This window comes from Corapipo altera, unplaced genomic scaffold (genome assembly GCF_003945725.1).
Source record: "Corapipo altera isolate COAL_440 unplaced genomic scaffold, ASM394572v1 75, whole genome shotgun sequence".
NCBI classification, from domain to species: Eukaryota; Metazoa; Chordata; class Aves; order Passeriformes; family Pipridae; genus Corapipo; species Corapipo altera.
In genome coordinates, this window is record NW_020884887.1 from 9,211,966 (window position 1) to 9,239,422 (window position 27,457).

At 41.0% G+C, this 27,457-nt stretch overlaps 1 protein-coding gene across 5 annotated transcripts in view; it reads right to left on the bottom strand.

Moving 5' to 3' along the window:
* SGCD (sarcoglycan delta) overlaps positions 1-27,457 on the bottom strand; it is a 322,382-nt gene that overhangs the window by 264,227 nt on the left and 30,698 nt on the right. The window contains exon 1 of one of the 5 annotated variants that reach the window (XM_027643292.1): positions 10,074-10,358. The exons of 3 other annotated variants lie outside the window; for them this stretch is intronic. The gene's annotated coding sequence lies outside the window, so the exon portion shown is untranslated. Of the gene's footprint in view, positions 1-2,080; positions 2,127-10,073; positions 10,359-27,457 lie in introns of those variants that run through there. One more of the 5 variants, XM_027643295.1, reaches the window with a different exon arrangement.

The following is a 27,457-nucleotide window of genomic DNA, read 5'->3' on the forward strand; positions in this document are numbered from 1 at the left end:
AGCGAAATATGAGAGGAACAGATTACCTGAGATTTTAGAGTTCTCACTGAAATGCGACCTACATTTTTGGGAGACCAAGGAGAAGGGACATTATTTATGTCAATTTGGAGGACATAAAGAAATCAAGAAGGGAAAGGAGGAGGATTCTCTTCTACCACTTTCAAGACCAGACAAGTGACTTAGCTAAATAAAGGTCTTCACAAGTATACAGATAATAATTTAAAACTTTATAAGCAAAATATGCATTCCACTGGCAAAGCTGCAAAATTTGTCTGGAGATTACACACAATGCTCTAACCACACTGGCTCCTCAAAGCTGACCCATAAAAGCAAAAGCAATGGCTGAGAGATGCAATAAAAGTTTCTGACACGCTTTTTGGGGAACAAGCCGTTCATTTGCATTTGGAAGCCGTTCCAAACTGTGCAGAGAATCCTGTAGAATAAACAGCCTTTTGCTCAGCTGCCAACATACCAGCCCGAAAGCTCCACGAGGTGACTTCAGACAGAAACAAAAAGCCTCTGTTTTTACCTACTACAGCTTGCACTAAATTCCCCTCTTCTGACACAGAGGATCTCGGTGCCAGGGAGCAACAACGAATTCACAAGGGCAAAGGCTCACATCTGCTGCTTCGCTTTGAAATCCTTCCTCGCTTTTACAAACTTAACTGGAAAGGAAGCCAGAGCCCAGTGCCACGTGGAGGACCCCACTTACAGCACTGTGGCCACACAGCACAAGCCCGGAGACCTGTATCTCTCGACAGCTCTAGGTTGTGAAGCATTGTTTCCCATATGTGGTTACATCGCTGATTCAAGACCTGAGTTACCAGGAATCTCTCTTGTTGGTTGGTGCACAGCTGGTGGGATAAGAAGGTTCAAGGTGCCTCCAAATGTTAATCAGGAAAATAGGAAGAAGTAACACTCTAATAAAGCTATCACGATCCCAGCTATGGGGGCAAAAACTGGAATACATTTATTGAACACACAAACCGCTATTTAAGGGTCTGAGGAGCTTAACATGCTAATAAGGAGGCAGGGTTATGTCAAATAGGGGATTCCACAATCTATTAGCATTTCCAGTAACAGGGGTGACATAAGGGGAAAAATGGATTAACATTTTTCGGATACAGTATTTACACTTGGGGGGAAAAGATTTGATATTTCCAGTAAGCAGGGTTATATTGGGGAAGTGTGATCAGCTTTACCCCAAAGAAGGATTTACACAGGGAGGGAGAAAACAATGGGATATATGATAGCATCATGCAAAGTCTCTCTACATCCTGCTGGGGGAGATCAGGACAATGGATCTTGTCTGGTCTTTTAGATGGTGGTTTTTTCCCCAGTCCCTGTGGCCCAAGGTTTCCTGTATAATCCTAGCAGTTCCTTTTCTGTTGGTATCCGAATCTCAGACTGCAAAAATGGGTCCTTCCACAATCCAGAAACACAGAATCATATGAACCCTGGAATGGTCTGGGTTAGTAGGGACCATAAAGATCATCTGGTTACAAACCACCTACCATGGGCAGAGAATCCTTTCACTAGACCAGGCTGCTCAGAGCTCCATCCAGCTTGGCCTTGAACACTTTGGGATTGGACAACAGGCTGATTTTCTTATTGGAAAGGAGATTAAAGACAAAACTGTTGCCTGTGTAAGTCTGTCCAGACTTTTCTGACAGAAATGTGTTTCAGCCTTGGTCATTACTTCACCAAACTAAGCACCAGCCTTTACAGCTGAGAGCTCGTCCTTCTCCACAGACTGTAGAGGAGCTCCCTCTGAAATTTAACCATCAATTGTAAGGTCTCCCCTCTGCACCCAGAATTCAGGACCAGAAAAGCTTAGTTAGCCAATAAAACACCACCTGTGAGCAAACACAACAGCCTTTCAGCTGTGACAGAAAACCAGATATAGGGTAATTCTTGTCTTTATTCACACATCCTAGACTAACTGCAGTGATTTCAAACACATGCCTGCTTTTCTGTGCAATGCATACCATATCATTACCCCCCGAGAGGCCACTTTACACTTTGCTCTCCTGCCTCCTCACTCCTGCTTTGTTGTATAAAGTTATATGGAAAATAATACCTAAGTGGCTCAGCATCCTGCAGGGAAGTTGCTTAAAACATCACTCAGTTTTCCTGAAAATTTTCATGCCACTGCAAACAAAAAAAAAAAAAAGTCAGTCATTATACCTCAAACTTGACAGCTTTTTTCGGCATGAAAACCATAAATTAAGTAAAAAATATTTATTTATTCAAACGCATGGGTTTGCTTTCCACCAAAACACTTCTGACAGTTGCAAAGATGACAGTAACCTGTGATACTTGCTCTGCATCACCCTTGTGGCTGTCTTGTTATTTCAGGAGACCCAAAAGGTATCCTCTGAAAAATCAAATCATTCTGTCCTAATTAGAATCTTCTGAAGACAAACTTCAATTGGGATGTACACTTCCCACACATTAAATACTAATTCAGAAAGCAGGAAGCCCTTCTCACTATGTCCTTCAGATGAGAAGTTGCAGGCTTAAAAGCACCAGGTTTAAAACTCAAGCTGAAAACTCTGCTGTTTAATAATGAAACATAGCAGTTGCATTTGAGATGTTAGAGTTTCTCTAGTAATAAATAAAACCCTGACTGCAGCAAGACAGGTTTTGAGAAGCTTGCTCACAGTCACCAAGTTTTACAGAACAGGAATTTGCCTTCTTGATGCAAATGTGGAGGTGATAAACACTTTTTCCTCATGTAGCTGCTATTACAGGAAGGGCGTATAACTGCATTAAAGGCATCACACTCCATTTCCAGGCATGACAGTCTTCTAGTGAAGAAGACTGGTGATCAAACACACAGTTTGTGAGCAATCGGGTCAAAATACCTCAAGTACCACATTGTCCCCCATGCTCATTTTTGTTGCTACAGGAATATTAACTGGGCTGATTTAGCTTTTCTGCAGCAAACTCTCAGCACTTAAAAACACCTCACAGTCAAGGTCATTCCAAATAATGCAAGTGTCACTGTTGGACAAGCAGAAATGGATGAAGAGGAAATGAGCCCTCCAGAGCCTGTTATTCCTCTCTGATCATCTAATGCTGCGCATAATGCTAATCTAACCATTTTTATGGATGTGAGATAGTTTAATGTCCATTCTTCCTGGGCAAGGCAGGGATTAACAGCAGCCAAAACATAAATTTAAGGACTATTAATAACCTCACTTCCAAAGGCAGTTAGTATTTTCATTTGTGGTGCAAATTCAGTTGCTTTGTACACTTTTCTGCAAAAACAGAACTTGCCTGCAGTAGGCTAGGAATTAGATATGACTGCATTTGAGATTCTAAATTATTGATGCAAACTTTTCAGGGCAGGTATCCAATGATTCAAGATTAACAATCTGACATTATTTTTGCCTGTATGTTTCTGAAAGCCAAAACACACTCTGGGATTTTCTGGCAGCATGTTGTGGTTTAGGCAGCAAAGTGCCGTGCCCAGAAACAAACACCACCAGCAGTTAAATCACATAAGTGCTTCCTGAAAAACACTTGAACTCTCAATTTTTACCTACTTACACGTTTGTCACTTTCCTTTAAGTCTCACAATAAAAGTACCGGTTCATCTCACAAGGACAATTTATTTTTTACCTTCTATACAAGTGCATAAGGCAATGCTAACACGTATTTTTATTTAATTAAATATAATCTATTAGCAACAAAACATAAGACCTCTTTGGAACAATCTGTGTTGCTTCTAGCAGTGTGCAGCTGAAGTAATCCAAATTACTGCTACTTTCTGACATGATGTAAATTGGCATAATTCTACTGAGGTCCTGTTGACCTACACCAGTGGGTTTTGTGGCTGGCTGAGCCACATAATTTCAAGCTCTCAAAAATATATTTGATATACGTCACCTGAATAACATCAGAGGCCAACTATTGTCATTTGAGCAGCATATCCCCTCCCAGTCTCCTCTCCCTGCCTACCAGACAAGGCCAGCACCTGAGGATTCCCTCCAGACACCTAAGCCATGTTTCACGGGAAGCAATAAGTACTTAATTAAGGGCTTTAATCACTTAAATGGTTTCCTCCTTTCCAACTTCACTAGCAACTTTTAAGTCCCTCTCTTAAATGTAATCAACCTGCGATGTTCTACTTTTGACGAGAACAATTGCAAAGGTAGGACTTGAATTGTCATTTCAAGTCTGCTCCTTGTCCTGATGCCTCAGAGCATTCTAGCTGAATTACTGTTGTTTACTCTTTAACTTTTAGCTGAAAGGTATGGCCCTGAAATATAATCAATGCTCGCTTCTGAAACCCTACGATTTTAATTACCATTTCCAGACACCCTCTATCACATGTTTTATGTACAATCAATGCTGACACATAAAAGGAAAGCACTCTCACATTTTGGAATACAAGAAGTTTGTTCTTTGAGAAGAAAACAATCAATTACTGATCATCTAACTACCTCTGTGTGCATATCTATCGCTCTTCTGTTATTGCAGATTAGACATGATTATGTCCCAAGAAAGCAAAAATGCTATGAAATTCCACTTCTGATTTGTTTCGTATAAGAATTTATTTATGTTCTTACTTCTGGTGATAGGATTTATTTTTTTTTAAATCTACACAAAGCATTGTTTCCTGTATAGGGGAATAATTAAATTTCAAAACACAAAAATTTGATCCATGTGTTTTGACACTGCTTCCTTCCAAATCATTCTTAATATGCTGAGATCCGAATGCGTGTTGAGACATCAAGATACCATTGTGTGAGAGCTGTCATGCACTGAAAGAAAGCTCCTCATATATGTACTCTTGTTTTAACATGTTGTAGGAGGCCATGCCATAAGTAGCTTGTCATTCCCAGATTTTGGGCTTGAGCGTTTCTTTTTGTGCTGTCAGGGGTGGGGGATCAGCCTGTAATTTTTTCAATGATGCATTATAAAGTGTCAGTAAGAAAATTACTGGCTTCAAACATGCAAGGACAATGCTTTCCTTATTAGCACACATAAATAAGAGGCGTAAAAAGCCTCTTGACAGACACTTAGAGAAAAGATGTGCCAGAACATCCACGTTCCTTAGTTCAAATGGAGTAGGTTGATAGAATGCTTAAAAAAAAAAAAAGCCTACCTTAAATTTCTGTTCAAAATCATTAGTTAAGGTAGGTAAGGTAGGTGTACTTTTAAGTCAGTTGGTGTATCAGGTGCACTGAACTCAGCCAACCTGCTGAAATCAACAGCATTTACACTGGCCACTCAAAGGTTATGAGCTAACAGGTGTATATTTGTGGCTAGAGACTTGAACATAGTAAGAACAAGCTCAGTTTCTTCTTACTCCTCCTTTAAAGGACCTAAAAATGCTCATCATATGCACACACGCCTCTGACAGCACAATAAAGAATAATATAATATACATCCTATGAAACACTAAATTGAGCACAAAAGTTGCATAAATCTTATTACTTAAAAAAATCAGGTCACAAATGTCAGGTTTTTTCTCAGAAACAAGGACTGCAGCACGGAATTAGTGGATAGGCAACTCAGGGTTGCAAAAGATGGGTGAGAGAGCTCTGCTTATGCTAAAATCTTTTGAGTCAGCTTGGTCAAACAAAATACATTTCTACAGTCAATAAACCTTCAGGAATCCAAGTTACTTCCATCTTCACAACTGAAGCCGTAGATACAGCCACCAATATCCCCACAGCTAATCAGTTTAGTAATTTAGGAACTTCTCTCTGAGTGCCAACAAGGCAGATAAAAGTCACCTTACTTCTCCTGCTGAAGTTATTCACCACACACCTTGAGCTTTTACTGAACTCATTTATTTATTAATCTTAAAGAAAAACTGTCATTACATGCAGTTCTGGAGGAAAGTAGCAACCACAGCAGCCTGTTTTGGCTGTGCAGTAATATTCCACTCCTTACCTTCTCCTCTTGCTACAGCAGTGAACCTTGCATGTTAATCCCTAGAATCCTCCTTATTTAATAAATGCATTAAAGTTTATTGATTTTTAGTGACTATGAAAGGTCAAGTCAAAACAAAGCAGGAACATTTTCTAATGCACAGGGCTGTAAAGAGGAAAAAGATTCGTAATGAGAGTAAGTGGTTACTGTGCAGATTGAAGAGAAACTTCAATCAGTCAAGTTCATCTCTAGTTGCATGGATGTAAGCAGATAATAATTCCACTTGGGCCAAAACTTTAGGCAATACTCCCTGTGGTCTTATGCTGAATTTATATTTGCGTGCCCTTGAGACAAATTTTAATCTCAAAACCTCAGATATTATTAGTATTTGTTTAAAGGCCAGGAGAAGCTTTTCTAATCTTTCATTGGGACCACCTGTTCCATACAGACTAAAAGACTGCAGCCAAAAACTTCACCAGCCATCTCACAGGAGAAGGAGGAGAGCCCACGTCCCTCCACATACTCAGGGTATTCCAGGTCAAAAGAGGCAATGGGCAGGCAAATGAGAAGCAAGCATATTCTTCATTTTTAATATCTGTGATATGAGATCTCTTATGCAAAGTAAATTACTGAATAGTCACATTTTCTTTTTCCAGACTTTCTCATTCTACCCAAACCTATCCACAATGAAAAATGATGCTGTGATTAGAGGCATGCTTAATTACTTTTCAGCAATAAAAGTTTATGAACCCAAATTTTATCCTAGCCTGTGTATTGTCTTATTTATTTTTATCTTGTCATAAATATGCAAAACCATTAAGATGATTATTAATTGCAGCAGAATACAATTAGGTGGCTTTCTACAGTAGAAGCCTTTGAAACTGTATTGTGTATTCACTGCTTTTACAGCACCTGCCTTCAATTATTTAGCTTTTCGAGGATCTCTGTTATCATGATATAATGAATGTTCTACTTAAGTAGCATCACTGCCTGAAAGAAAGAACACTGATCTATTACTACATTAAACTCAGCCATGTAGTGAGTTGTGTCATATTATAAAACCTTCTCAAAATTGATTACCTGTAGAGCCTCACACTGTTCACAATGTTAGCAAGTCACACACTTTTTGGACGCAAATTATCATCTTTCCCTTTCCCCAAATAATTCCTCTTTAATATTTTCATAGACTTCTACACCATTGCTACTTAATTTCCAAGTTAATATATTTTAAAACATTCTGATCCAAGTCTCCCATGCAGACTGGATGGAAACAGTTATGTTGTGCCTGCAGCAGGGAGAGACTGTTTATAAGATTATAGACATCGCACACTATAAAACAACAAAAATCTAGTTAGCAGAATGCCTTTACAGGAGTTACTCCTCCAGAAAGGAAAACTCTTTTTGAAGGTCAGCAGCCTGACCTCACTGATGTTTACTGCGCTGACATCCCCAGTAGCCACTTAAAGGATGGTTTCAGCATCTCACTTTGGTAAGTGGTGGCAGCCTTCATAGAAGGCAGGATATTGTTACAGCTTGCAAGAACTGACATTAACTTTTACCCTAAGTGGTAGATTTTTACCTCCAAAATGATCATTTGCTTTTGATTGCATACCCTTAAATCACTTTAGTCCACCCTGACCTTACTCCCGTTCAGTGCTCCTCTCTGTCACACGCTCCCGCAGGTGTCAGCGCCCGTTCCCCCCTTACAAGCCTATTAGGAGAACCGAAATACCAATTTAGAAATATTTTACCCAATTATCCTGTTATCCTCTTCATCCAACTTGCTAATAGAGAGACAACTCAAGGTGAAGAAGAAAGCAAAAACAGAGTTACAGGGCAACACCGAGGCTGCTGACGTTAATGCTGAACAAGTCAGCACGCGGAGGCTGATGGCTCCCAGGAGGGGACTGGAAGAAAGGCAGTTGCCAGCCGTGCATCAACCCAGCAGCAGCAGCGAGGCACATGCTATTAGCCTGCACCATTCTGCCAAAGCGACTGTGTGGGAGACATGAAATGTGGCAAGTGCTCCCAGAAATCTCCTCAAGTCTCTCTTGGGATTCGGCGGAGTTTTATTAGTTGCTGCTTTGATAACAGTAAATCCAGCTGAAGGCACTAGGCAGTGGTGAGCATTGGACTTCAAAACTTTAGAACGTCAGGCACAGTGCTGCTCCCTGCATGCAAAACACAACTCGTATTTCTTCCAGAAATTCTCACGTTTTTCAGCCTCAGCTGCATACAAAGCCCTTCTAAGCAGCCAACCCACCACTGGTTTTCCCTCTGTGAAAAACTGAGATGTTCCTAAAATAGTATCATGTTATACCACAATACTATTCAACCCTGATCCCCCTCTAAGAAGGGGGGACCCTGGGACCAGTGCTCAGAGCCCACTGGCAGCATAGGAGCCACCCACAAAAGTGCAATTTCAGGATGAAGGATTTAAGGAGGTGGTTTGAGGAGCCCTGTACATGTCCAGAAGGAGAGGGACTTGAAGCTGCCCTGGTGTGGTAGTTCACTCTGACTTAGGATCTATTACGCTTTTTCCTTGTTCAGTCAAAATATAAGATACAGACCCACTACCTCATCTGAGACTACACTTTAAATTTAGGGTTGCATAACAGTATATTAAAAAAAAAAAAATCACATTCCAGTCAACCTTTTTCTTATTAACGCTCCTTGCAAAGAAGAAAAGGAGAAAGAAATTAAATGAGAAAATTAAAGAACAAGAGAAAGAAATTCATAGTCCTATCTGCTTTTCCTAAAGGTTTATTTACTCATCTGCCTCTTGTTCAGGACAAATACCTGATCCACAGAAACTTCAGAAGAGGAAAAAGAACTCATCATCCACATGGGACAGTCACACGTGCCAGCTACAACCTATTTCTAGAAGGTATCCAGAGCTACTGAAATGGAGGAGGTGCAAGATGATGGAAAGGTGTCAGCACTGTTTCTATCCGTGAAAGGCTGGGAAAAGGGTTGGAGCTGACACCAGCAAACAACCTCCTTGCTTTGATCTCTTTAACCACTGATTTACAGCATGGGAGCAGCACCCACCACACCACCCTACTTGTTTCCAGTCATTATCACATCAAGCTGGAGCTCATCCAGCCAAAATACATGACATGAATAAAAGCAGTGATTAGCTAACAGGAGGTAAGTGAATTATCAGAGAGCATCCCTACTGGAACTGCTATTTTTTTGCCACGTAATACCAAGATACCAAATTTACTTTCCAATTTTATTTAATTCAATTCAAAATTAATACAGCAATTAACTACAAAATTGACAACTATGTTTTACTAGCAGCCAAGGTTTTAATTAAAAGAACTTAACACAAAGCTCTCAAAATACTTTGAGAAATAAAGACCTATTAAGAGGTTAATGTGCTAAAACTTTTCACATTGGCATAGGAAAATTTGATGTATTAGGAAAGAACTAAGCTGAAACTGAATGTTTTAATCAGATCCTAGTGACATCATTTTTACAGAAGCAATTTGGAAAATCGGAGAGATTAAAGCTGAGATCCATTAGTAAGATGGCAAGTGAATATAAACATAATTTTTGCAATTTCTGCTGATTCAATTTTAAAACCTACAAGATTAAAACTAAGACCTATTTAAAAGATGGCAAGTGAGCACAAACTTATTATTCTTCAGACCACGGAACTTTTATATGAAAGTAATCAATGAGGAATCACATTAAAGCTACTTTTCACATTCATCAGGTTATCTGGTAAAGAAGCTAACAAAATTAAACCTCTTCTGATATGATAATATGAACAAATATAACATTTTCCAGATCACAAAAAACTACAGTCCAAGGTACCAGTCAAAACCCAGAATCAAACTTGCAACACAAATCAAAAAATATTATTAAGTTAGACCCAAATATGGAACAAGAGACTCTGTCCTGGGTTCTGGCTGTTCTGTACCCCGGCAGGTCAAGATGCTGCTGGGAAATCAGCCAGACCGATTACTGTTATAAGAAATCTTTTATTTGGCTCTTCAAACCACTGATGTCAGCTCCTCTCGATTTTAAAAGAACACGTTACATTACAAATAAAAGCACAAACTGAAGGATTATAAGTAGGAATAAAGAAGAAATAAACCTATTACTCTAGTAGGCATCCGCACAAATATTTTCACTAGGGTACATCAGATGATATAAAGCAAGATTAAGCTGGGTACCTTCCTTCAGGGTCATCAGCAGAGGATGGGAACAGGCCACGGCGGCATCAAGTTCAGGTTCTCCTCCTGCCCACCAGCCACAGCCAACAGTGCAATAATCCCTAATCAAGACTCAAAAACCACACACAGCTGCTGCTTCCCCTTGGCTCTGGCACAGAGCAAAAGCTGTGGGGAGCCTAAACAGCCAGATCCAGCTCACCTCAGAAAGGGTACAGCACCTAACACCTAAGGTAAATTAAGGAACGTAATCCTGACCTCTCAGCAACTGAAGGAAAGCAGCTACTTTAGGCCCCAGCAGCAATCACATCCCCACTGGAAGTCCCCAAAGACAACAGCAGCACCTGAGCAACCTTCCTAGTGCTCAGGGATCCTTCTGCTTGCTTCGGATTGCAGCAGCAGTTTGTAATGAGAGCATATTCTGCAGTTTATAAAGTGTCTGATACTTCATTGCTCCCTGCCCTCCAGCCTGAGAGTGGGGATTTTATTTTTCTGTGATTCTAATAGCAGAATTAAGACACAGGTTCTGGCTGGCAGCCCTTAGTGACCTTTTTAAAGTCCCAAAATAGATTTAAACTCAAAGTCCCTGGCAAAGGAAGCCTGGCAGGCTGCTTTTACGTGGCCAAACAAGGCTCAGTCACAGCAACACTCCCCCACAGACCAGATAGGATGAAAAGGGCAAGTCTCTTAAAATATGGTTCTGACTTTGAAATTCAGATGACAGGGCTTCTGTACATACGGTACCTGACAGCTCTCTAACACAGCAGCTCTGGTCACCCCTTGAAAAAAATTAATCAAAGTTTCCATAAAGACAAGCCTTTCCAGTTCTGCCTTCGTAACTTCGCTGAAAGGGTCCGTGGGTTCCAGCAAACAGACCCTTTAGAGGGAGCAGGCAGATTGAAGCAGACATGGCAACTCCTGCAGCCTGGAGCTACCAAAGTGCATTTTCTCCTCCTTTTTTAAGTTTAAATTGCATAATTAAATACAATGCATCAAATTCAACTATGAAGCAAACAGCACTCGGAACATATCGTTGAACGTAGAATAATTAGTTATAAAAAATATATTTTCCTCAGAAAAATAACATAACCGAGTTAGTCAACTTTTTTTAAAAGTTCAGAGGAGGGAGGGATGATAATTTCCCGATTTAAATATTATTATCCAAATTAAACTTCAAAATCCTGCAAATACACTGCCCCATGTAGCAGAGGTAAGCAGTGACCAGCACAGGTTTCACAATGCAATACCGTGTCCATCAGACCTCCACATGGCATTCCACCTCTGCTCCATCACTACTCCACTTCTACTCCATCACTCTCATCCTCTGCTCCACTGCTGCAAATGCACAGTCATTTACTGAACATAAAATATTCAGGGGAACATAAAACATCTAAGTGAATCACTGCATTGTGCAGCCCTGTGCAAAACGCCTCCAGGGATTTCTCATCTTCTGACTGTCACTTTAAACCATGGATGGAAAAGCAAGAAGGCCAACAAGAAGGCCAAGAAAGTCATGGGCAGTTGCTGAAATGAGCACGATGGTGCTCCTCTCCAAACACAGACTGCAGGAGCGGGGCAGTCACAACAGCAGGGACTGTTCCTCTCCACAACTTTGACTGTAGCAATTACGTTCAGACACGTGGAAAATTAGCACAGCTATTTCACAGACCAAGGCATCCTGGAGCTGAACTGGAAAACTACTATGCAATAAAACAGGACGTTTGTTTACCTCGAGCCTGACACCTCGCTTTTATTGTGCAATCTTCCACTTTACTAACCCAAATTGAGAGCTGGGGAAGCCCTAAAGCAATCCTGCAAGGAAACCACTTAAAAACCATCACACACCAATAACAGAACAAATTTAACTTCGTGTCAGGAAGAGATGAAAAAGGGCAAATATAATGGGAACCTATTGTTTCACACCAGGTTGTGATACTCTCAGGTGTGTCAGGGAGAGAGGACTGTGAGGCTGTGTGGGGCACTTACTGCCACTATGACATCTGAATAAAACCCCATCAATTCCAATATCACACTTTCTTGGTTATCTTTTAATTTACAGGGGGTTTTTTAATCATCCCTAAATCACCGTGTTATCACTTCAAAGCACAAACCTCAGTCCTTCTGTACCTTACAGCAATGGTCCCTCGTGTGCCTCCCATTGTAAGTAAGGTTATTAGAGTAGCTCTTACAGCTCAGGGCCACACTGTACCAAAGTCCTGTACAAACAAGTAAAATAGTCTCTGTTCTGGACAGCTCCCCTTCTCATCATCTGCTCCTGTCCAAATTTATCTTATTTTAACAAGGCAAAACCAGTTCCTATTCCTGTATCTGTTGAAGCACTGAATGTGACACTGGTACTTAACAGCAACTCTAACTCATTTTGTCTAATTTGAAATTTCTATTTCCATAAAATAAAGAGTATTGAGTGACTTTTGCTTTCAAAAAGTTTTGAAGTGAGTAGGATCCATTTAAAAAACAGATAGAAAAGGCCTAGAGGGGATGGACTGAAAAAAAATAATAAATACAGGCTATAAAAGAATCATATGACAAATGTAATTGAAGCCAGTCTCTCCGAATGAATAAAAACCATCCAGAAAAAAAAAAATGTGCAAGGGTAAAAATGAAGTGTGATAGTCCCGACACCTTTGGGGCTTCAAGGGATGAGTAATGAAAAGTCCTGGATTAGAGTTCATAGAAAACAGGGCTGAGAGGGACCTCCAGAGGTCATCTAGTCCATCTCCGTGCCCCAAGGCAGGAGCAGCTCTACAGATATCATTCCTGACAGATGTTTTTCTAACATATTCTTAAAGATCTGCAATGATGGAGTTGCCACAACCCCCATAAGCAATTTAATGGAGTATTTCATCCTACAAAGTTTTTGTCACAAAAGTAAATCTTACTTGCTGCAGTTGAAGCCCATCATTTCTTGCCTCATCCCCCATGGACAAGGAGTCTGTTCCCTTCCCTGAGTAGTAGAAGAACAAGGCAGCAGTGTCCTGAGGGACCCAATCTTGGTGTTTTAATCTTTGCCACTGCTGCTCCCTCTACTCTATTTGGTTTGTAATAGTGATTTTTTGGACTGCATACCGAAGGTAACATTGTGGTAACAGAACAGAAATTTTAACTGATCTGTCCTGTCTCCAAATGGTTACTGTTGAACACAGGAGGACACGGACCTGTTGGAGTTAGTCCAGGAAAGGACACGAAGATGATTAGAGGTCTGGAACAACTCTGCTATGAAAACAGGCCAAGAGAGTTGAGGTTGTTCAGCCTGGAAAAGAAAAGGCTCTGGGGAGACCTTGTAGCACATTCCAGTACATAAAGGGACTCCAAGAGAGCTGGAGAAGGACTTCTGATGAGGACAGATAGTGACAAGATAAGGAGGAATGGCTTTCAATTGAAAGAGGGCAGGTTTGAAGGAGGGTAAAATATGAAGACATTCTTCTCTGTGGGAGTGGTGAGGCCCTGGCACAGGTTGCCCAGAGAAGCTGTGGCTGCCCCATCCCTGGAAGTGTCAAAGGATGGGTTGGACAGTGCTTGGAGCAATCTGGGCTAGTGTGAGATGCCCCTGCCCATGGCAGAGGGGTTAGAATGAGATGAGCTCCAAGGTCCTTCAAACAAAAACCATTTTATGGTTCTATTGTTGATCCTCTTCTTCTCTCTAAAGATGAAAGGAGGGTCACAATTCTTCCTCCCATGACCACAGTGCTGGTATTTCTATGAGGATATTAAGGCTATTGTGTCCAGCATTGCTCATCTCTCTGAACCTTTCCCTTGCAATTAACATCTCTTGACTGTGACAATGTTAAAAAATGGGAGGTAAAAAAAAAGAAGCAGCTGCTGAGCTCAGTTTCAAGGGCCAGCCTCTAGGTAAAGACAGGAAAAAAGCCAACTTCTCCAGTCAACTAAAAGCTGTTGGCTTGATGCAGATACTGCTCGGGAAACTACAATAGATTGTATTACATAAGATCTCTTGTTTGACCTGTAATATTATGGCATTAAGAGTGAGTCAAGCAGGCTTTAGAGAGCAAGGAAGCAGGAGGTAGTGAAAGATATATTCTCTTAATAAACACAAAATTATAAACCAGTTATTTCTGGGTATTTATACAAGACAGCAACACCATGGGAATGAAAGCTGCGGGGGTCCTTTTATTTGTTTGGTGGTTGGGTTTTTTTCACATTCAATTCCAAAGCTGTCACATCTTCAAGCTGTTCTCCCCAAATATGCAGGCAAACATCTTTTCTATCATCTTTTTTGCTTTATCACATCACTCTGACAGCAAAGGTATTTCTAAAAACCACTAAATATCTTTGAATTCATAACATCAGTGCAAATAGGAGACTTCCTAGGGGTATCTCCAACTCAAACAGTCCTTTTTTTATTCATTAGTCCAGTGACCTGCTCTGTTTCCTAATGCCAATTAAATATCTAAGAAAAGAGAAGAAGGGGGGACGTCAAAATCATTACACTTCTCTTATGCCTTCCAGCCAAAAGCTTGTCCCCTTTTCTGAGCCTTTTATAGTCTAGGCGGGTCTCACCAGCATCACCAGCCAAGGGAGAGCTCTTGCCTAAGGAACTGTCTGTCTCAACTCCTCAGTTTATTAGAGCCCATAGACAACAGGGAGAAAATAGGTGCAGTCAGCACAGATGAGTTGCAGAAAAACTAAAATAAAAAACATTCATCCACACACAAGCCTTGACAGCAGAATTGAAAATGATGCGTAATGAAGTGCCCTGATTAATCATTAATTATACCACATATCTCTTAAAAGTTACACATTCACTTCACCAATCTGAAGGTCACAGCCAAGATGATGTGGTCACTCAATCCCACAGCTTCAAAGCACACAATACCAAGTTTTCCCCCTTCTGGATCAGTTCCTTCCTCTGATCTCTTTATGGACATTGACTTAGTGCAATTAGGAACACACATTTAGCAGGATCGAAATTAATGGACCTACATAAAAGAATTGCTTGGCTCCATAATCAATCCCAGTGCCGAAGTCCTTAGTAAGGAAAAATTCCCATTCAAAGTAACAGGAATACAAAATACTTAAGTCTTGGCCCTTTGGAATGGATTTTTAGAAGAAAGCTGCTTCTATTTTAGTACCAAAGCAAGTAGCCAGACTACCCTAAGCAGTAACTTCACTTACATGCTCACCAGGTGCTAAGCCCTTACAAAAAGTGTAACAAAAAGTGGGTTTAAATGTGCTGCCATACCTGTGGTGTTTAATGACTGATGTTGAGTCTTCTGGAGAAAAAAAGGGTAAGGAGGAAACAAAACACTGTACTTGTAGTCTGCTTTCCTTGCTTCCTAGTGGACTTCTTTCACTCATCCAAAAATTAAATCTGCCCCAGTGTTCCACTGTTTCAGCTAAGAAAAACAGAGATAAAATGCCGTTGCCATGAAGACATCTATAAGAGCTTGCATCCCCCTCTACTTATCAACATTTTAACTGGATATTGACATGCTCAAAATTAGATGCTGTTTAAAAAAAATAATAAAAAAACCCCAAAACACAAGACTCCTGCCATGTTCTTCAAGTTCTTTTCAGTCAAGACTTGCCCTTGAGTCAATTATGTCTCTTAATTAACAGCTAGTCTTTTGAAAATTAACAAAGGAAAGCAGTACTAAAAGCTATGGATGTTACAAAAAGAAACAAGAATAATGTTGTTAGGTTTTTGCTATGCTGGATGAGACATTAGTGTGCCAGAGGCACAAGTAATGGAAATGTACTTTTACATAAATCTCCTTTCTGTGCTTGGATTATTTTAAATGACTCCACTACAGTGTATATTAACCTAGCCACCAACCTTCCTGCAGTCAGCTTCCTTTTTACAGTTTATTAGGAACATAACCACTATGGAATCACCAAAGGAGGGTTAATATCATTATGTTCTCCCTTTGTTTGTTAAAGACACAGAATGTTCATGCTAGAAATTGAACAAAAACAAATTCTGGGAAGCAAATCTTCTATCCTTGCCATCATATATTCCATTTTTGTGTCAGATATGACATATGAACAGACCTGATTTATTTTCAGCATAACAGCTTAGCCTTGGCCAGAGGTTACACCACCAAACAGTGAACAAGCACCAGCAAACTGGAGCTGTTTTCTCCCCCTTTTCTTGCTGACTTGACTTCTAAATGCATTTTCTCAGAGGCTGGTGTTCACACTGTTACTGGTTAGCCCACAACAGATCAGGGGTCAAGTCAGGAACACACTCCATACTTACTCAAAAATACCTATTACTGTTCCTGTGTTATTTTACCATTTGTTTCTGCTCTATCACAAAGCTGTGCTCTGACCAAACCTGCAGTCATGCTGCTACACGGGTAAATATTGCCTTTCATTTGCCACATTAAAGATACATGTTGTAAGTAGAAAAGATTCCTCTCTCCCAGAAGAGTATGACTGTGTGAATACACAACAATATTCAAAACCAAGCGTTCAATATCTTGCCACTTTTTCTTCCAAACAGTATGTTGCATTCAACACTTTTCTTAATTCTCCTACCCTACAGCACAGACAGAAGCATCCTACTTACTCTGGGAGGGTACAGGGGAAGTTCAGCTTTTAGCAATGGTGAGAAAATTGGTTTAGATCCCTGAGGGAAGGTGCTAGAGAAGTGCATTCAATAGAGTTGTAATTCAATCCAGTTTGTTGGAGCTGAAAGCAAACAAAACACTTTCAAAGTTAAAGTGAAAGCCAACATTTATTTTATTTTTATGTGTATGTGTACATATATATACAGACACATAAAATAGTTTTATATATATATTTATATAAATATAATTGTGCATGTTTTTATGTGTGTGAATATACATATATATATGTACACATCTATACATATAAACACACAGTCTTAAAACTTTAGGAATTGAAATCTCTAAGGAGGACACTGGAAGGACAAGGTCAGCACAAGGCAAGTTGTACAAGATATACAGATGCATACAGTATATGAAAAAGAGTAGTTAAAGGGATTTTCTTCTCCTGTCATCATTTTTTGTCCCCCTGGGATATGAACAAAAGAAAAATCAAAGCAATTAAATCATTACCTTGAGAAGAAAAAAAAAAATAAATTTAATTGTGCCTAATCCTCTGAGTTGCTATAATGAACATACCTACTTTACTTTGACTAAGAGAAAATGTGTATTTTTTTTTCCTCCAACATATGCCCTGGAAAAAGATGCTGGTAAAGTCTGAATTCAAAGAAACCAAAGCAACTCTCATAATACTTCCCTTAAAAGAGGAGGGGGAAAAATAGCCCATGCTGTGTAATTATATGAAAGTAAACAACCAGGAAGGCTCATGGCAAGGTGTACCATAATCCAGGTGATTTGTCATGCTGACGAGCTTCCAAAGGGGAGAGCCTGCAACAAGAGCTCTCCCCCTCTTTATCTCACACTTCTGCATAATGCAAATTGCAGAGCAGGGAGCTCAGTTTTCCCATTTAAATTCTGCAGTATCGGTATTTTGTCTCTGGAAGTTTGGCGCGCGGTGTGAGAACTCCTCAGTTATACAAAACAAGGCAGAAGAACTGCTTCAAGCAAGCAAATTACATATCTGCTCCTCTCTGACCTCCAGCACCTCGGAAAAATTGTGTGGATGAAAGAGCCACTGGCGCTGTTGCCAGCAGATCTCCCCAAGCTCCTCAGCCTTGGCAGAATTATAGGGGGCAACTTTACGCATGGATGAACTGTTCTGGAATGATCTTTCTAATGCAGCTGACACAAACAGACTTTCCTCCAACTCTAGGAAAGCATGTCCCACATGTTTGTTCCTTTTGAACAGTATTCCTGTCGACAACCCAGCCACATTTCTGGAGGGGACTTTCTGTCTGATAGTGGTGCAGGGGTCAGTTAAGTCGTGGGGAAGGAAACGGGTGGGTGGGGAGTCTCCAGCATCCATTTACAGACTAAGGTCTTTCAGGTGCAATCCTATAGAAACATGGGCACATTTCTATGGGGTCCCAAAGAACTGAGGAAGAAACGTTCATTCATCTCTGGGTCAGAGTTCAAAATCAAGAGAGACAAATACTGGCCATACCCATGGTCAAAAAATCATGGAATCTTAGAATATCATGAGTTGGAAGGTTCCCACAAGGATCACTGAAGTCCAGCTCCTGGCCCTGCACACGACAACCCCACAAATCACACCATGTGCCTGAGAGTGTTGGTCCAAATGCTCCTTGAGCTCTGCCAGGCTTGGTGCTGTGACCACCACCCTAGGGACCCCGTTTCAGCATCTGATCACCCTTTAGGTGGAGAATCTTCCCCTAATATCCAACCTAAACCTCCCATGACACAGCTTCGTGCCATTCCCTGTGGTCCTATTGCCAGCCACCAGAAAGAAGAGATCAGTGCCTGCCCCTCTGCTTCCTCCCATGACGAAGCTGTAGAACACAATGATGGATCACTCATAGAAATAAGATTACCTTAGTGGAGAAAGTTGTGGACATCACCTACAAAAATTACATTGTGCTGCATCACAATGCCACAGCTGTAAAGGTGAGCACATAAGTATGGAAACTCCAGCTCCCACAGGAAGCCCCTTCATCCACAGGAGTGATTCTTAAAGGTGTTTGTGCAGAAAACACTTTTTCTCCTGCTCTGTCCATTACCAGCACAGGGAAAGCAACACAAATGTCAGCAGTTCCCAGCCAGACACATTGACACCGCTGCTCTTGGGTAGAGACGTACAGCATGAATAAAACCAGCCTTGCCTTGAATTGTCCTACCCCAAAACAACCCAAAGGTGAATGCAAGACCTCAAAGATTGCTGAGTTAGAACACTTCCAGGATTTTCAGTTTAACATTTCAACACTTAGTGGGGCACATTTCCTCACTGACAGAAACAAAGATAAGCATCTTCATCAATTTGATACACACCAACACATGTCAAACACATATATTCCCCATTTTCAGAGCAAAGCTGCATCACTGTTTATCCCCAGGAATTCAGGAAAGGACAGGGTGGATGAAAAGTAAGGGCAGAGGGTGACAAAGGTTAACCTCTGAGATCAGAGGGAATGGTGCCATAGGGAGCATCTCTGCTCAATCCCTGAAATCTCAGCACTTTGCACTGAGATTTAGTGCCATATTTACTCAGCAGTACATAGAGTGTTGACAAAATTTTTATTTTTGACTAAATAAAGGCCAGAAAGTACAAATTTCCTTAACTCTCCAGTGGCTTCAATTATGCAGTGCTGCATGCCTCATGTAAGCAGTATGTCCAGAGCTTTAGCACTTGACATTTTGAGATAAAATGTCATGAATAGTATTTGTGAACCTCTCTCCATCTTTGCCCGTCCACACACCCAGTTTTGACTTTAAATCCTTAAAGGCATCAGACCACTGCTTCAAATTATCCCCTTCCTCTTCTTTCCTCAAATTTGGGATTGAAGACCAGATAGACTTTAATGGTATCTTGTAAACAGTTCACTCTGTCTTATTTCAAGACCTCTTCTCCTCCAGTTTGCCCACTACTAGGCTAATCAATGATTTTTCTGCTCATTAAGAACTGCTGGTGAAATCACTCTTGCCTATCACTAAGACTCTCTGCTGGTTGGTTGCTTCTCCTGCCTTCCCTCTTCCCAGCCCAGGACCACAACAGTCTCTTTGAAAGAGAGACTGCCTGCTCATCTCAGAGTATTTTGGCCTTCTGCATTATTCCAAACCTCAGAGTCTTTCAAATGGTGACTCCAACTTAGAGCTTCCTGTGCCTTTACTCCTGCCTCATTATGCTCATCCTCCTCAAATCTACCCTCATTTGCTATGCCCTGAGTAAGAAATGACAGGCAAATAGAAGGCACAAAACTAAGTAACAACTTTTAGTGAACTTCTGTGAACTTCTAGACTGCCCCAGATGTGAAGCAGGGACATAGGAAACCGTTTTGCCAAGTTAAGCCAGTCAGCACAAGGAGCTTAATGGTGTCATGTGTGTGACTGGTTTCCCCATTGGCATGTGGATTTATCATCAAACTGAAGGAGGACAGTCATTAATTTTATCAGACTCCTCAGGAGGTGGGTTCACCACAACTCTGTGCTCAGAAAACTAGATTTTGGACGCATCTTCTCTGCCTGAAGATGGAGACAATCTAAGTCCCAGCATCCTCTTGCTTTTATCTGATGCAAATACGCTGCTTTCCAATTCCACTCTACCTTGTCTGCTACTTTATCTAGTTTGCTTCTAATTATACAGCTTTTCCTGAAAGGTCAATTGTTCCTCATATAACTGATGGCCTCCCAGTGGAGTCTGAACTGATTATTACCCTCTGCCTACTTATATAAGCTATGGTGAAGATGATGTTTGGCATTATTAAGATGTGATGTCCTGTGAAGGATGCCTTCACAACTGGAAGAGTGATTGTGACAGCTCTGAGCTGGGAGAAAAAAAAAAGAAAGAAATAAAAAAAAAAAAAGTTGCTTTTCTCTTTCTCCACTATTTGCCCTGTGCTGTCAGGCTGCACAGGGGGGCCATGCTGGCATGTGTTATCCAGGCCCCTGAAGGAGTCCTTCACAAGAGTGACTCTGCCTGCAAAGGAAACAGGAGGATTTTGAAGATGGCATGTGAAAAGTTGCCACAGGTCTTCCAGAAATCTTTTCTGTTAAATCTCCTAAGAGCTGACCTGGGGCACACGAAACCACAGCACTGGTGAAATACAAAGCCATCACACTGAACTCTCTTTCAGCCATTTGCATTTTCAACAATTTCTCTTCAGAGCAATGCCCTGTGCCTACGGGAATATTTGCCTCTATTCACAGCCGACTTTTAATCTAAGTTGGAATCTGTTGAATCTTCTTTTATAGTTGACAGTGAAGTTGTGGTTCTGTTAGATAAGTGTTCTTTTCTGTTGCCTCTTGTATAAAATTCCTGGAAGATGTGCCCTCCAACAAATCTCCCAGAACGCCAGGGCAGAAATAAAGTAGCATCGCTATTACTGAAAGTGCTCAGCAAATCCCACACTGACAGAAGTTGTTGAATAAAGATGCTCAGTCTGGCCAGAAAAAAAGTACCAAATAACCAACATATGTTGAATTATAAAGCTTGAAATTCAGAAATATCTATTAATCCTTCAGATTTGTAACACTGATGTCTAGGATTAGTTGCTTGAGTTGTTGTTTTTGGTTTTTTTTTTCAAAGTCAAAATGTGGGAACTTTCTTAAACTGATGAATTTTAAATACAAAAAGTATCTTAGGACATGCCTAAAAGTATAGTAAAGGGAACATATTCTATAAATCAAAGGCAAAGCTTTGTGATTTTGGTGGGGTTCATGAGATTTGTACTTGAGCTTCTTCTGTGTATTTAAGCTCATAAATACTACTGGAAATATCAACAACCTCAATGCTGCTGGCCCCCTGAAGTGATGTCGTTAACCACTGCAAGTCTTCACAATGCTGTCACAAGTTAAATTAGCTTGTGTCAAATAGAGTTCACAGGTGAAGGAGTCAAACCTCAAAAAAGCTGATCTGTCCTCTCTAACTGAGGTGTAACTGAGCATTTGTTTCCATGTGAGGATGTTGTTTAATAATAGATTTACATCCCACTGTTTCGCTGAAAGAAATACTTCCAACACACGAGAACAAATATTCTTCCCATGTTTTTAGGTTCAGCTGAAGAGCACCCTGCATACCCTGAGGAACACAAGAAAGATGCCAGCTAAAGACAATTCTTTCTATGGAAGAATAGCAGGATAATGAAGAGGAAGAATTTCCCATGGAAATGGTATCATTCAGAGAGGAACTTCTGCTAATCCTAGGGGACCACTAGCTAGGTATGAAAAATGGGGCAGTGGAAAATTCCACAAGGACCCTCAGCCCTCACATCCTACAAGACTGTGTGGAACATGAAAAGCCATTTGGAACTTCACCTAAAAGCCTCCTGTCTTATCATCACTCCAATCATCACAGCAAAATACTTCTCAAACATCTCGGCAGATGAAAGTTAAATACAGATGAAGGGATTACACAATACTGGAAGAGCGTTGTTAATAAAGTTGTTTCTCACAATAGGGAAGTTTGCATCAAAATGGGTATTTAGGGGGAAATAGCTACCCTAGAAAGTACTGGCATCTGTAACAGTTTGTCTCCCAACATCACCTGTATCAGAGAAGCAGCTCATCTCAGTGCATGCTAAAAAAACACATTGTTAACCACAAGTGCAACCCTTTCAATTACTCTTCCCACTTCTGTGCTGTGGGATCAGTAGATCTGAAGTGTGTGCAAACAGCATTTAAGCCCAGAGCCTCCTTAGGTAGTGTCTGCTGCCAGCATGATGAGAGCTGACAGAGCTCTCTGCTAAGTGATTTCACCCAGCAGAAAACATCCTATATTTGAAGGAAGCTCTTAGAGAGTAAAAGAAGAGTTCAAAGTCAGAAAGAACAAAAAAGAGAATTGAGGTGGCCTGCAAAGTAACAGTACCCCAGCTAAAGGAATTTGTACCAAGTCACAGAAAGAAAACCAAAGTAAATTCTGCTTTCAAGAAGAAAAATCTCACTTGCTACTTTGTAGTACTGGGCTGTCCCACCGCAAACCACGAGGATGAGTGAGAGGAGTCTGGATTCCTTCACTTGACTCTACCACCCCTGCAGATGGGAGCTTGAGAAAATTCAACATCTCTAGCAGACACACTGAATTAGTCAAAAAATTAAGTGCTAGATTTGAGTCAAGAAAATGGAACCACAGGCCAGGTCTCAGCACTGTGATTAGCAGAGCACAGAACAGTGACAGCCACAGCAGTGCCTGCAGTGTAGACATTGAACAAGGCTTCAGAAATCAGGGCATAGTGTTTCCAGAGAAACAAATGGAATTAGGAGCCCAATTCCCCTTGAATGAATTGCATTTCTAAACCCAGAGATGGCTTTTTTTGCATATCTTTCATCTTCATCCCAAATGTAAGTTGCACCCAAACACCCACCCTCTTTGCTGAAGCAGTTATTTCTTTCTACAGAAATATATCACAATAAGAAAAAAAAATTCCAAACCAACAGTTGATGCAATTTGTTAATTAGTTAGACAGCTTCTTACTGTGTGGTATTTTTAACTTTGTACAGGAGGAGCTCTTCAAACTAAGCACTCTGTGCAGGTATTAGCAAGAATGTGTATTCTGTTAGTCTCCCAGTCAAGAAAGTCTGCCCAACTCAAATGATGACTTAGTGTCATGGGAATCATATTTCTTTTTAGCTGTTTTATAGCCACTCGTCTTGAACTGACATTGTACAGGCTCTTCACTGCTGGTGTCAGATGCTATATCAGCATCCAGAGCAGCCTCAGCAGCTTCTGGATGAGGAGTTTCTACGATTAACTTTAAAAATGTCAATCGTTCGCCACGTTCAGTATTCAGGCTTGTTCATCAGTTAGTAATAACATTCCCAGCTGAACTGCAAACATGTTCTGAGTAAGAGCTGGAAAAAGGAAAGTTTAAACATCTGACAGCAGTTAGAAATGAAGCAGACTATACTTTTCATTTCTGAAATGAGCATGCAGTGATTCCAGTAGGCTTCTGCAACAGAAGAAGCCAAAAGATTATGGAAACAGACCTTTTCTTCTAGTTTTATGACAACTACAATTCTACATTCCTCAGCTCTGTCCTGCAATTAAAAGGGGAAGATACCAGAAATAGCTGAAGAAGCAAGAAACAAGAAAGGAAAAATAAGCTGATTCCAGCTACTCCTCTCTTCTCCCTGTGTGCCATACACATTTCATTATTAGATTAGAAGCATCTTCCAGCACCATCTCCACAGGCTTTGAAATTGCCACCATAAAAGTACATCACAGAAGTTATTTTTAAACTGTGGATTTTGTTACAGAGAGAATCTCATTTTAAAAAATTTAATGGAGGAAAAGCATTTATTAGAAGACTATGAAAGCTGAAGGAAAAAATATTCATCATATTCAGAGGATACAGAAGAGAAAAACAACTTGGAATGTGTTCTTGCTCTCTCAGCCTGAATACCTCTCTCTTTCCTGACTGGTGTCAAATATGATCAATCAAATTAATTCTGCACATACTAAAAATGAGCTTCTCCAACTCATTCAGCTCTAAAGTCACAGTCTCCCTTCATCTGCACTGAATTTAAATTACCATCTAAATGAAAAGGGGTTGGTTCCACATGCTGGAATGTAGGTGGATCTCCACACAAATAAAGCAATCCAGTGTTCAGAGACTTACCAGTGCCTGCAACATGCATTGGTTATGAGACCAAAAAAGAAAGTGATAACAGATCTCTGACCCTTGTGGAGGCAGTGCTTGTAGCCATAGCTCTTTCCCATGGACCTCTGATCAGCTTTCACTGGTTAGATGGTCCTCAACCATTCCCATTCCACTGTGGGGACTCCCACTGGGGGGACATCTGCTCCCCCTGTGCTGCTCCACACCACTGCAGTGTTTCAACGCCCTCAACAACAGCTGAAGATGAGAAATTATGTTTCAAGCCCAACTCAGAAGTGAGTGAAACACTGAACTTGAAAAATCCCCCTGACTGGCAAAGGAAAGTGAATTCATGTCCTGCTCCGGTGCTCGAAGGAGAGGACAGGAAAAAAAGGTCACATACAAGAGAAAGGACTAGACCAATGTTGAATGGGAAGTGAAGATTTTTCCCCCACACAAGCAAATAAACTTCTCATGCATTATTCATGGGCTGTGCAGCCAGGGACTGGTACATCTCTTCTAGAAAGGAAAAAACATTCAGTGTTCTCATAGTTTCAAAACTGTAGCATGGCCCCAGGGAAAAGATCCAGGGAAGAAGCTGAGGGGTGAGGCCAGTTTACAAATCAAACAGCACAAGATGGGTTTGGGGTTTTATTTTTTTTCATTTTAGATGTCGGATAGTTATCCAAGGAAACGTTAGACTGAACTGGTCCAAGTTTGAAAACTGCACTCAGTATCTATAAGTGAAGAAGAGAGGCAGAGGGGTAAAGAATTCTTATTATAACAAGGTACCACAGCCACATTTAAAAGAAAGCACATCCACAATTCAAGCATTATTCCATTTTTCAATTCTGTCCCAAACCTTTGCAGGACTCTTTCTTACTACAACTTCTTAATCCCACCCCCATCAAAGGACACTCTGCAGTTTCTTCATGCACAAGCCAAGCAACACCAAGCAAGCCTGCAAGGGTCAGGAGAAAGCCCTGAGCCAGAATTTTGGCAGAAATCCAAGCTAGAAGAGACACTGACTTCGCACAACAGCAAGTGGAGACAGACAGCTTTTCCCCAAAGTGATATTTTAATTCAGAAAAGAACCTTCACTAATCTCAGGGTTTATTATTATCTGTGTAGCAAATGGGACTCCAGTTGGTCTACGTAAAGCATTAGTTTCCTACAGGGCATTTTAGACTGTAAATTATGAGGGACCAGACCTAAACCAGAAGTCTGCTGGAACTCTGCTCTTACCTCTAATGTGATTTAAGCGTGCCAAAAGGCAGGGAATGAAAGCGCAGCATTCACAAAAAAACCCTGGTGGAACATAGGACACGGGAGGGATCCCCTCAGGCTGGGATCTACACAGGGACCTACATCTGCAGCAGACCTCCCTCCCTGGGACCAATCCCTGCAGAGGGCTGTGAGTGCAGAGCAGTGACTGGGACAGTGGGAGATGCAGCAGTTGCACCTTCACCAAGCTGAAAACACAATATGTTGTCAGTGGAGCTGTCGAGCTGAAGGACAGCTGTGCATGCAACACATCTCATGGGAAATCAGTGACCTCACTCACTAAAGGCACTTTGCTATCTGGCCATGATGGTTTTCAAAGTATTTCCATAGTTACATGAGTGAATTCCCTAAAGGCTTTTGCCAATGACCAGCTTTGCACAAGACCTCTGCTCCACAACTCCTTCCATGTACATTATAAAAGGAGAGAGCATCTCTCAGTGTGCACCAGGACAAGACTTAGCACAAGGGAACAAAAATCATGGTCGTGGATGTCAGTATGACAGAAAGAGCAGTAACTGCACTGGAAAAAAATGTTTCACCATAAAATCATAAATAAGTATAAACAGCAATGACGTGACCTTTCAGCACGGAATTTCCAGCCTCTCACATGCTGAGCCATTAAACACAAGGATGATGTCCATGCACACCAACCTCTGAAACCTAGTAACTCACAGGGTTAAAAATGACTGTGAGGTTGTTATAAACCCAGAGCTGATCCTCCACTATGGCACACATCCCACACCACTTCACTCCCAGCCCTTCGCCTGAAGATCTACATTACAAAAGAGATTTCCTCCAAAGCTCTTCCTGTGATGAGCTTTACTGAAGAAAAGAGGAGAATTTAAAAGAAAGATAAAAGCACAAGGATGTGGGTCAGAAGAGGTCAAAACTAGACACCACCGTACTGTTAGCTGGTTCACAGGAATGTTTCATTATTAGGTATTTTTCTTCTCTTCCCAATCTGCACTACAGATAAAGTCTTTTTCCAGAATGCTTGAAGGTACCAATAATCCATTTATAACATATGAAATACAGTAAAAATGCATTTTTTGAGCTGTGTGCATTTTGGAACTGAAAGCAGAGTGCCATAGAGTAGCCATCATTAGGAAAATGGTCTGCTTAAAGAAATTTTCTCACATATGAAGAGGACTGTCAAGTCTTTAAGAGTCTAAAAATATTTTTATAGAACTTGTCGTGTAGGAAGAGCTAGGTGGGAATTTTTCAAAAGCTGCTCTTTTAACCTGAAATGTGTGAGTTGTACCTACAGGCTCTTCAGTTATCTAATGTTCTCATCAACTGAACTACAATTAAATCCATGCACTGATACCTACTGGCTGAAGTGGAGAGGAACTGCAAAAATGTTTCCCCTCTGTGTTGATGATGGCTAACCAAAAGCTGATTATCCTTTCTAAAGATTACCACTGCCCTCAGGGTCTGCAATTCTCCTTTCTTCAGGACAGTACAGTTGTTCTGTTGGAGATTCCAGTCCATGAGCAGTTTACTTCTATGTTTTTAATGATGGGCCAAAACTGCAGCAAACTGCCTGAGCATTCAGCACTCTTCCCAGTGAGGGAAACTTAGCCAGGATTCAGTCCTCTTGTTCTGGAGGAGATCCAGCCAGGTGCCTCATCCTCATGCAATCTTCTCAGCTCCACTGACTCATGGAGCAAGCTCACTCAAAATTTTGCACAAAAATACACCCAGAGAAATTGGTGGAACTCAGAGCTTCACAGAATCACTGTGAATTTGGAAACAGATTTAAGCAGCAGCTTGGAGCCAAGGTTTCAGCTTGTGACATGTGTCATGACTGCAGTTGCCTTCCAGTTAATCACAGACCCACATCCCTCAACCAGCCTGCAAGTGCTCTGCTCAGAAACACCCTCCAACATTGGGGATGTACAAGTTCTCCACCAGCAGTAGGTCTTGCCATGCCCCTTCATCTGGACAA